This window comes from Cygnus atratus, chromosome 2 (assembly GCF_013377495.2).
Source record: "Cygnus atratus isolate AKBS03 ecotype Queensland, Australia chromosome 2, CAtr_DNAZoo_HiC_assembly, whole genome shotgun sequence".
NCBI lineage: Eukaryota > Metazoa > Chordata > Aves > Anseriformes > Anatidae > Cygnus > Cygnus atratus.
The window spans coordinates 86,097,899-86,107,208 of NC_066363.1; positions in this window are offsets into that span (position 1 = coordinate 86,097,899).

Consider the following 9,310-nt stretch of genomic DNA (forward strand, 5'->3'; position numbering starts at 1 on the left):
AGGTGAAGCTTTCTCTGGAGTAATTTCTCTGTTCCTATTCAAAGCGTTATGTTGCTTAGGAAAAACGAGACAGAGGTATGAAGGGAGGGTGGGGTTTTTCCTACAAGCTGAGATGAGTCACTGTGTTGGATTTTTGCCTTACTGATAGAAAGTGGAAAACAATGAGAGTACGGAAGGAGGGACGTGAAAGTGCTTGTCTGTCTCAGCTGAGTGCATTTTCTTGCCACCTAGTCTCCTGATTTTACTCCCTTTGGCTAGATCAGTCTAGAACATAACACCTTTGCTGGTTGCCCGGTGTTAACTTTGCTTTCCTTTTTTCTCCCTTTGTCCTGTCCTCCCTTCCTCCCTCCATTTCCACTCGCTGCACCACCTCACCACAAGGAATCTGGTAGGTTTATCCATTAGGCAGCAGCAGAGGATTGATTTGGGAAGAATAAATCGATCTTTTCAACATGTAGCCCTTAGGCAAAGAGGTCCTCTGGTCAGAGAGCAGTGAAATAAAAAAACAGTTTCCTATTGCTGAGGGTCAAGAAGGTAAGACCTTGTATTTTCTCACAAGAGAGTGCATTCCTCACTTGTAAGAAAGAGATATTGAAAGACCTCAACATTTCCCCTCCAGATTGAAAGAATTTAATTTAATTGAAATAATGCCTACAAGGGATTACCATTTGACTAGCTGCTTGAGTCAACCTCTTATGTTACTGATGTTGACTCAGCTTTGCCAGTGTTGTCATCCATTGAGCAATGGTTTTCTCGGTTTGGCTGAGTCTGTCAGGGAACCAGGGAGCTGGAAGCAATGTGACAGCAGGCTGTTTAAAAAAGACTGTTTTCCTTTAGCATAAACCTAGCCTCTAAGAAGTTAAGGACACTCTTAAGGAGACTTTCTTCAATTGGAAACAGGGAGATCCTACCTTGCCACTAGTTTTTTCTTGCATAGAGAAAAATCTGGCCAATCATTAAACACAAAAAACTATTTTGGTGCTTTGTGCTGTTCAGTTGAAGCTGACTGAATATGCTAGCTGTTTAATTTCACAAGTTAATGAGTGTACCTAAAGCTTCATCATTGGTTCTACAGTATCATTATTAGAGGATTAAGGGATGCAAGTGTTGGTAAATAAAATGCTGTTTCAATTACTCTATTACATGAGAGCTATTGTTACATGCCACGTGACAAAATCTCAGATGACTTGAAAAATTGTCCTGAAGAGGTAATTTATTTCCTGAAATTAATTTCAATGACAGAGAGGGCACAACCATGTTGTAAGTCAGGGCTGTCCACTCGTTGTTTCACGTGTCATCTCTCACGAAGAGATAGCTGTCACTTTAAACCACGCAAAGGCAACAGCAATGTTTATTTGTGCTCATTAGATAAGCACGCACTTCAATTACTTGTTATATTAGCATCTTCCCACTTTCTTTCCAGCTGATATGTTGCACAAACTTACCTCAAAACATATGAAATCAGGTACAGCTATGCGAAGCAGAAATGAGTCATACAAGTTTACAGATGACTGCTAGCTGAGGGAATTTACACATATTTGTGAGCACCTTCTGTCCTACCCAAACTTGCCATTTTGCATTTAAAAGGAGTCCACACTGCCCCACGATGGTGTCCGTGACACGGTCCCTTGGGTATTATCCAAGCATACCCCAAAATCTGGGAAGGTGGAAAAGTATATCAGCTGAATGGCTGCTTCAGAAATGTGAAGTGATTTAGGAGAAAGAGTATGAATAAGAATTTCCTGGTAGTCTTCTAAATTTCTAGGTCCTCTCTGACTTCTCATCCTTCCCTGTCTGGCTTGCTTTACTGCCAGGAATTTTATGTTCTTCTCTGTCAGTAGCGTTCAAAAGAAATCAACAGCATAAACTGAAGCTTCTCCTTCAGGAGGCTGCAAAAACTTTTGTTTTGTTCTGTTTCAGTTTGCTTCCAAAAAAATCATAAGATCTTCCAGGAACATGGTTACCTACAATAATTTATGATTACCATGTGTACTGCTCTGGACACGGTTTTCAGCTCCTTTACCACCTTCACCATGGTGGACCCTCAGCATACATACCCACATTCTGCTAGTTACATTAGGATTTACCATGGGTATTATGCAGTTTTTTACATGGACATATGGTGATAGGACAAGGGGGATGGTTTTAAACTAAGAGGTGAGATTTACATTAGATGTTAGGAGGAAATTCTTTACTCAGAGGGTGGTGAGGCACTGGCAGAGGTTGCCCAGAGAAGCTGTGGATGCCCCATCCCTGGAGGTGCTCAAGGCCAGGCTGGATGGGGCTTTGAGCAACCTGGTCTGGTGGGAGGTGTCCCTGCCCATGGCAGGGGGGTTGGAACAGGGTGATCTTTAAGGTCCCTTCCAACCCAAACCATTCAGTGGTTCTATGAGTATGGGCAGTGTCCAGCTGTCTCTTTCTGAAAGCTGGTGTATGAATTACTGACTAGGCAGCAACCTGATCACATCACCTGCCAGTGAAATTCATGTCAAGAAACATTCTCTCTTCAGGTCACTTCCAATGGGTAGGAATCTTTGAATTTAGTATTGCCAGTACAGAAGGAAGAGCAGAAATGGCTTTGAGACAAAGCTGTCATCCGTAGCCCAAGTGCTACAGAAGTTGTATATGTAGTAATGCTTCAGGTTTGGAGGCCTTATGGGTGTTACAGTGGAAAGAGTAACAGAATAGTCTGCTTCAGCTTTGGTCTTGGGTCCAGTTTTGGGTCCAGCTTTCCCCTGGTTTATATATAAGACATATAAGACCAGGTTGGACAAGGCCCTGGATAACCTGGCCTAGTGGGAGGTGCCCCTGCCCATGGCAGGGTATTGGAACTGGGTGGTTTTTAAGGTCCTTTCCAACACAAACCATTCTGTGGTTCTGTGATATATAAGACATTGGGAATAAAAGCTGAGTACCTGTAGAGAAGCTGGCCAAAAGGTCAGACCAAGAATCAGATTTTGTCTTTTTGGTGCCAGAGGTGGCCAGCAACTCAACACACCTCATTTCAAGAGACCCTATAAAGGCTGGGCACCAGTTGTGCTCACTGACAGCAGCAGAAATGCTTGTGCGATGCTTAGTGTCAAAACCAACTGCACTTCCAGTGTTACTCCGTTTTGCACCCTGTAGAGAATCAACGAGATGAATCACAACACTACTCACTGTTGCAATGTCAACAGCTGTGCTCTAGGGCCAGTCACTTTGAATACATTAGTTCTTTGTTCAATCCCTTTGTTTTCTTCCAAGTGCTCTGACTGTGCTTGTGAGGGAGGGGTACTTGACAACAAAACTTTATCTCAGAATTGGTGTTAAAATAAGTGCCTTCACAGAAGGCTTCCCTGTTTAGGAACAGTGATGCAAAGCACACCAGGGAGCAGGAAAGGAAAGACAGATGCAGGTTCTCACACTGGCCTTCTTTGGACAGGGGAGCCATGTGTATCGAGCAGATTGGGATCTGTCGTGCAGCAGCAGAGGACGTAAAGAACACGTAGATATGCTGTATTATAACACATGCCAGGTTGAGGTCCCTGTCAGAAATGCCAGCAAAACCTTTTTTTTATTTTTTATATTTTGCTTCAGACATCAATCTGCAAAAAATTAACAGGGTGCAGGTAAAGCCAGGACAAGATTGATAACAGGGGTTTTGGCCCTAGTAATTCAAGAATGGCAATCCTTAGCAAACCTTAGCAATCATGAAATCCTTGCAATGTGAGGCAACCTCCAGTACGGTAAATTGCTTTTCAGAATTTAGAGAATTTTCCCACAGGATACGCCATCTGTAAGCTCCAGGTTTGCTTTACATGCTTTCGTTTGTATCCTCTCTGCTGAGGGAGATATTTTTCAGTCTTTCATTGTAGGCAAAGAGACAGCATGAAAAACCTGTTAGGCTTAAAGTGCTTCAGGGAAAAAAAGAACTGAGAGTTCTCTCAAAATACGTATTTATATGGAAAATATTTATAACAGTGGACTGGTAGCTGTTGTATGTATGGAAAAATTTCAGTGTGGCTCTGCTAATTAGGCTTAATCCAGGGACACCTTCAACAGGTGTTTGCATGAGCTTATACAACTGCACCCACACAATTATGTTAAAGCATGGGTTACTTGGGAGGAGGTGGTTTACACTAAAAATTGGTTGGTACTGAGCCATGAACAACTGGCCCTTGCTGGAGGCTTGTCTCCCCTGTGAAGAAGGTAGAAGAGTTCTGCTGCTTTGATTTTCTTCTGAATAACTGAGAGGGCATGGGGAGCAAAAGTAGCTGGCCCATCTTCTGGTTTTATGATACTGCACGCGCCATCTTCTGCCCATTTACCATCCTTCCAAACTTCTAACCATCAAAAGGGCCACGTAGCATGAAGTACTTCTGCAGCTTGAGGAGAAAGCATGTGTTAATGTGGTAATTCACGAATCACCAGGTGTTTTCCTTTCATTCGTGCCAGTGTAATTAATTTCTGAATTTGCTTGTATGCAAGTTTTCAGGTTCCTTTCATTTATACTCAGCTGTGGTTTTGATTATGGTTGACACAAATTATTTCTCAAACATAACAGGACGGAAAATGCTACTTCTCATTATTATAATCATTTAATTCAGTGAGTTGTAAATAATGAAGGCAGCCTCCTGGAAGTGACTGAAGTTGCATAGTTAGCAGCTTTATGGATCCAGGTGGAGCTTCACATATTAGGACAGGCATATTTTTGGCCATGAAATTTGTTTATTTGCTATTTAATATTGCTATTTATTTAATATTATTTACTTTATATAATTATAAAATTTATTTAATATTGCTATTGCCATTTATTTGCTATTCAGTACCTCTGAATAGCAAACTTAATAATATTAGTAGTATTACAGAATCACAGAAACATTTTGTTTGGAAGGAACCTTTGGAGATCCCTAGTCCAAGCTCCTGCTTTAAGCAGGGCTAAATTTAAAGCTGCGTCAGGTTACTCAGGGCATTGTCGAGCTGACCCCCAGAAATCTCCCAGGGTGGAGATCCCATTACTTCTGGGCAACTTACTCTGGTGCTTAACTGCTCGTGTGAAGAGGATCTTCCCTCCATCCAGCTATAACCTTGCTTGATGCAACTTGCGTCTGCTGCTGCTTGCTCTTCTGTTCTTCCATCTCAGAGAAGATGGCTCCATCTTCTCTGCAATCCCCTTCTAGGCAGTGGAGGGCTGCGGTCAGACTCCCCTCGGCCTTCTCTTTCCAGGCTGAGCAGAACTTGCTCTCCCAGCCTCTTCCCACACATCATATGCTTCAGACCTCTAACCATCTTGGTGCCCCTCCACTGGATTCCTTCCAATTTGTCAAATATTGTCTTGTTTTAGGAGTACGGGGCAAAACTGGACACAATACTCCAGATTTCACCTCACAAGTGATGATCAGAGGAAAAGAATCCCTTCCCTTCACCATTTGGTTATGCTCTTGCCAATGCAGCCCAGTGTGTGACTAACCTTCCTTAACACAAAGGCACACCATTGATCCCTTGTCAATCTGCTGTCCAAGTCTTCTTCTGCAAAACTGTGAGCTAGCCAGAGAGTCCTCAACCTGCACTGATCAATTGGGTGGCTCCATTCAAAGTACAAGACTTAGCTCCTGCTGTCAAATTTCACAAAGTTCCTGTTGGCCTACTCCTTCAGCTTGTTCAGGTCCCTCTGAACTGAGCCTTGCCTTCTACAATATTGATCATTCCTCCCAGTCTGGTGGGATTATTATAAATTCTGTTAGTATATTATAAAATTATATTTAATAACAAAAATTGTGCCCAATATGAGGCATTACCTGAGTTTGTACTGTTATCACACAGTCTCAGAACCAAACCATGCTGATATAAATGAAGAACTGGTTTAAGTTTCTTTTTTTTTTTGAGGCTGGTCTGCTTTCATTCCCAAGATGCATGCTAATTCCTGAAAGTATGGATTTTTGTGCTGAATTCAAAGTCTTGGTTGTGTTGAGAAACTTCAGAAGGGGAACCTCTGGCAAAAGTCTACAAATCTTTTTAATGCAAATGGCAAGCGAAAAACTCCTCTAAATCACACAGACAATTAGATTTGGTTCAGTTACATTTCATTGATCTTGTGGAGAGAACCTGAGACACACTTCAAATATTTCTGTTAGTAAACCAAAGTAATTTAAAACACATGAGGTCAGCGAATAAGAAAACAAGAATATTTGACAACATAAGATAATGCATGCTAAGTGTGGTGGCAAACACTATGTATAAAATGCAAAGTTTTCAGAGTGTGAGGAGTTATCTCTGAATTCCCATTTGGTGAAACACAACTGCAATGAATATTTATCACCACCTTATTTAGCAGTATGAACAAAAAGAACTGTTATAAATAAACAAATAACACTATGGCAGTTTCACTGCTGTTATCTTGACATTCTGTTCTGAAGTCAATCAAACTGAAAGACAAAGCAATCAGGGAAAAGACCAATTCAAACATCCAAATTACAGTTTCTATTTTTGTGTTAACTACCGTCATCACTGATTTGTCCAAGACTTGCTAGTGTGAGGAAGCTGTCGGTGAAATTTGACAGGTGTCAGCATGGCATTTGCATGCTTCTAGAATGAAAGGCAGGTTTTAAATGTCAATTTACATGACTTGTTTTAAGGTTCCCTTAGCATACTAGTGAAATTTGGAAGTGATTTAAAGAGGTGGGTAAAATTTACAAAGTAGAGTAACGTAAGTTTAAGTGGCTACAATTAAAGAGTCAATAACACGGTGAGGGAAAAAGTCTTTATACCTTCTTGCAATGTCCTCCTGGCTGCTCTTGTGGCAGTACCTCACCTCTAGCCTTTCATGTTCCAAATGAAACCACCTCTCCAGTGCAGTTGTGCTGATAATAGCAGCTGACTCACTTTCAACCTATTTGTCCTCAGACCTAGTTTGACAGCCACTTTATTCTTTGGAGCGAGCAAAGCAAAAACTTTAAATGTGTCACTAACTTGCACAAAACCCTTCAGTGCATATTTAGTAACCCATCTGCTCTGCAAATCTGAACCCAGGTCAGAGACGCACTGAGCACTTTGACTCAATCCAACTAATATATGCATGATTGCAAAGTGTTTTCAAGATCAGTATATGGATACGAGGCAGGATGCACATTGCCTAGACAGGCTCAGGGGCTTGTTCCCTCAGCTGAAAAGGCTGGAGAAGGTACATATCCAAGAGCTTTTCTTCAGGGCCTCTACTGCCTGTCATCTTCTGAAATGTGGTGTGGGCAGTAGAAGCCATTTAATATAGGTTTCTGCTTGTCAGGGATGGGGGGATAGATAACTGGAAAATTACATTGTACTGGCAGGTCGGCCTACTTAATTCTGTTGTTATAATTCATTGTACGCTTTCATTGTACCAGCATTCACCCACCACACGAGAGACAAACCTTTCACCCTGACTATGCAAGTGTTTCCCAATGGAAGACAGATAAGCTTTCAGACCCCTACGCGTGCATCACACCTGCCCATGTATCACTGAACAGTAAATCCTCAGTACTCCAGCAAAGCTCCATACCCTGGCATTCAGCTGGAAGGCAGCTACCCTCCAAAACCCTGCTGGACAAGGAAAGTGTGCTCATAGCCAACCGTCTCATTGGAGTCATGTAAATAACCACGCTGGCTTTAATGCAAGTGTCAAACCAAGACACTATGGCTGTGGTCAATGATCTTGAAAGACGAGTAAAATGTGGCAAAGAAAAAAAACAGATTTAAATCCCAAATGCCAGTTCCACAGTATTTTCTCTGCATGGCCAGCATATCAAGATTGTTTTCTTCTGTATTACAAGTTCCCGTGGAATGAAAAGTCCACATGCATCAGGGTACTGGCCGTGAGAGCAATCACTGCTTGGCAACTGTGACTTCCAATGTCTTTCTAAACGAGTTTTCTAAAACCATATATATTACACAGTCATATCACGTGGATTTGTTATGCTAGAAAGGCTTTGTCCCAACCCTGCCTTTTATACAAGAAGCTCTGTTTTAGGATCTTATTTACTGCTTTGGAGAAGGAGAATGAATTGAACCCTTTTTTATATGACATGGTGTTATAGCTCTAAATAAACAGGCCATGCTTATTAGCTTTCTTTGGACTTGGGACTGAAGTGCAGGTTGGAAGGAAGGAGATGCTTTGCCTCTGGGAGAGAAAATAAGGCAAGTTCAAGAGGTCTTTGAGTGCTGATTTTTTTTCGTTTTTAGGACCAATTTCTAATGTCACAGCAACGTGTTCCCTCATAAATCACCAGCTCTGTTCTCTGTGGAGAACCTTCAGTGTTTAGATATTCAGAGACAGCTTCCTTCCTTTACCATAAGCTTTCTTTATTCAATGTCAGCGTTGAGTAGTTTTTCCAGACTTATAGAAGCTTCTCCAAAAGGGCATATTCTAAAAGCCAGGAAGCAACTTCCTAATACAACTTCACACCTCCACAGATCCTACTTTCAAATTAATCATCTGTTCTGGGGGCAGCAGATGGAAAATAATATTCCTGAGTACATGGCTCTAATGAGAACTGGAGGACCCATGTTGACTGCTGAGTTTACAAGAAGCCCTGTGAAGTTTTTGGACTGAGTAAAGATGGAATATTGACATTTACTGCGAGCAGAAGAAATTCTCCCCTTTCCCTTCTCCCCCTCACACCCCCGCTTTGATATTGTGGACCTTTGAGAAAGACTAAGACTGGCCAAACTATTTTGGCCTCTTAGGTCTTGCTCCCTTCCTTTTTCTCACACACCTTTCCTTTCCCGATGTTCTCACTGACTTTTTTAGGCTCGTCTGGTGCAGAAGTAGAACCTATTCTTCAGCAATAGCACTGAGGCATAAGCTACTGATAGAGCTAGACAATAACAATGTACTAATTTCTCTTAAAATAGATCAACCCTCTTTCTAAATCTCTTAATTAACTACGTTCTCACCAATCTCCCTTCCTCCCTGGTCAGAAGCATAATGCTTCTAATGCTTCCCGCTGTCCCCTTTTTTACTGCACTTCCCCCTAGCACAGGCTGCTCCTGCTATAAGCTGTCTCTTCAATAAGAGCATTTTTATTTTTGGTGTGGCAGGAACTTCATCCCGACCTAGTTCATGCAGTGTACTTTTGCTTCTTTTTTTCCTTGGAATATTTGTTGCTGTAGCTTATCACATGTGCTCTGCTCCCCTTCTGCTACAGCTTCAAAGCACTCCAGATTTTTTTGATTTGCCTCTCCTACAGCTCCAAGACTCTGAGTGATACAGAGAACCTCCTACAGCCAGAAAGCAACTGTGATTTTTAGCAATGATGTTTGCTATAACTATTTAAAGCACACTTAAGAAGATACATAA